Below are 2518 nucleotides of genomic sequence, written 5' to 3'. Positions count from 1 at the left end.
GACAGAGAGAGAGAGAGAGAATGTGTGTGAGGGAGAGAAATAATAGAGAGAGAGCAAGAGAGAGAAATAATGTGTGTGTGAGAGAGAGTGAGTGTGTGTGTGTGTGTGTGACAGAGGGAGAGAGTGTGTGTGTGTGTGTGAGAGAGAATGTGGGAGAGAGAATGAGTGTGTGTCAGAGTGTGTGACAGAGTGTGTGTGTGTGCAAGATAGAGAGAGTGTGTGTGAGAGAGAGAAAATGTGTGTAATTGTATATGTGCGTGTGAGTGAGAGACGGAGAGAGTGTGTGAATGAGAGGCAGTGTATGTGAGAGAGTGTGTGTGAGAGACAGTGAGTGAGAGAGAGAGAGAGAGTGTGTGTGTGAGAGAGAGTGTGTGTGCGAGTCAGAGAAGTGTGTGTGAGAGAGAAAATGTGTGTGTGAGAGAGAGAGAATGTGAGAGAGAGAAATTGTGGGTGAGTGTCTTGTGCGAGAGGGAGAGAGAGAGAGAGTGTGCGTGTGTTAGTGTGAGACAGAATGTGTGAGAAAGTATTTGTGTGGGAGAGAATGTATGACTGTGTGCGTGTGTTAGTATGTGCATGAGAGAATGTGAGCGTATGTGTGTGTGTTTGAGAATTGTATGTGAGTGAGCACGTGTGAGAGAGAGTGTGAGACAGTGTGTGTGAGACAGTGAGCAATTGTGTGCCTGTGTGTTAGTGTGCATGAGAGAATGTGAGTGTGTGAGAAAACTTGTGAGAGAGTGTGAATGTGAATGAATTTGGGTAACTGTGTGTGTGTGTGTTTGTGTGTGTGTATGTGTGCGTGTGTGTATGAGAAAGAGAGTATGTGTTTGTGTGAAAATATGTGAGTGTGAGTATATGTTTGTGTGAACTTTGTGTGAGATTGTATGTGTTTGGAACAGTTGTGAAACCCTGAATGTGTATTTGTGAGTGTTTGCCTGAGTTTATATGTGAGTGTGTGAGCTGGTGTAATTTGTGTGAGATAATGTGTGAACATGTGTGAGTGTGTGTGTGTGAGATAATGTGTGAGAATGTGTAAGTGTGTGTGTGAGATAATGTGTGAGACAGTGTGTGTGAGATTATGTGTGAGAGTGTGTGTGTGTGTGAGATAATGTGTGAGAATGTGTGAGTGTGTGTGTGTGAGATAATGTGTGAGAGTGTGTGAGTGAGTGTGTGTGAGATAATGTGTGAGAATGTGTGAGTGTGTGTGTGTGAGATAATGTGTGAGAGTGTGTGAGTGTGTGTGTGTGAAATAATGTGTGAGAGTGTGTGAGAGTGTGTGTGTGAGTGAGACTGTGTGAGAGTGTGTGTGAGAATGTGTGAGAGTGTGTGTGTGAGTGAGAGTGTGTGAGAGTGTGTGTGAGAGTGTGTGAGTGTTTGTGTGTGAGTGAGAGTGTGTGAGAGTGTGTGTGAGAGTGTGTGTGTGAGTGAGAGTGTGTGAGAGTGTGTGTGAGAATGTGTGAGAGTGTGTGTGTGTGAGAGTGTGTGAGTGTGTGTGTGTGTGTGTGTGAGTGAGTGTGTGAGTGAGTGTGTGTGAGATAATGTGTGAGAATGTGTGTGTGTGTGTGTGAGATAATGTGTGAGAATGTGTGAATGTGTCTGTGTGAGATAATGTGTGAGAGTGTGTGTGAGATAGTGTGTGAGAATGTGTGAGTGTGTGTGTGTGAGAGTGTGAGTGTGTGTGTGTGAGTGAGAGTGTGTGTGTGTGTGTGTGTGTGTGAGAGTGTGTGAAAGTGTGTGTGAGTGTGTGTGTGAGTGAGAGTGTGTGAGTGTGTGTGACACTGTGTGTGAGTGTGTGAGAGTGTGTGTGTGAGTGTGACACTGTGTGTGAGAGTGTGTGTGAGCGTGTGAGAGTGTGAGAGTGTGTGACACTGTGTGTGAGAGTGTGTGTGAGTGTGTGACACTGTGTGTGAGAGTGTGTGACACTGTGTGTGAGAGTGTGTGTGAGAGTGTGTGTGAGATAATGTGTGAGAATGTGTGAGTGTGTGTGTGTGAGATAATGTGTGAGAGTGTGTGACAGTGTGTGTGAGACAGTGTGTGTGTGAGTGTGTGACACTGTGTGTGAGAGTGTGTATGACACTGTGTGTGACAGTGTGTGAGTGTGTGTGTGAGTGTGTGACACTGTGTGTGAGAGTGTGTGTGAGATACCCCTTTACTTCCAGAGTTCCCTGGACTTGCCAAACTTGCCCTTCACTCTGAGACGAACATGGCAGGCCCTGTATTCTCTCTCCGGAACTTTTAATACATTCCCGAATTCCGATTGGCCTGCAAGTAACTGCTCCCATCCACGTTTGCCGGATACTGTCTTATGATATTGAAATCAGCCTTCCCTCAATTCAGACACATGCCTACTGGCCAATCCTTATTCCTTTCCTGATAACTTAGACACTTGCGGATTTATGGCCTTTATTCCAAAAATTCCCACCTGGCTTCATTCCCGATGATTAGGTCTGGGACACCACTTGCCTCAGTCGGACTATCTACCCACTGACTCAAAAAAGCTGCAGGGTATACTTTAAAACTT

The sequence above is a fragment of the Carcharhinus amblyrhynchos genome, unplaced genomic scaffold (genome assembly GCF_965287045.1).
Source record: "Carcharhinus amblyrhynchos unplaced genomic scaffold, sCarAmb.v2.hapA chromosome_183, whole genome shotgun sequence".
In the NCBI taxonomy this organism is placed as follows: domain Eukaryota; kingdom Metazoa; phylum Chordata; class Chondrichthyes; order Carcharhiniformes; family Carcharhinidae; genus Carcharhinus; species Carcharhinus amblyrhynchos.
The sequence above is the reverse complement of the archived record's forward strand: the minus strand, read 5'-3'. Positions refer to the sequence as shown.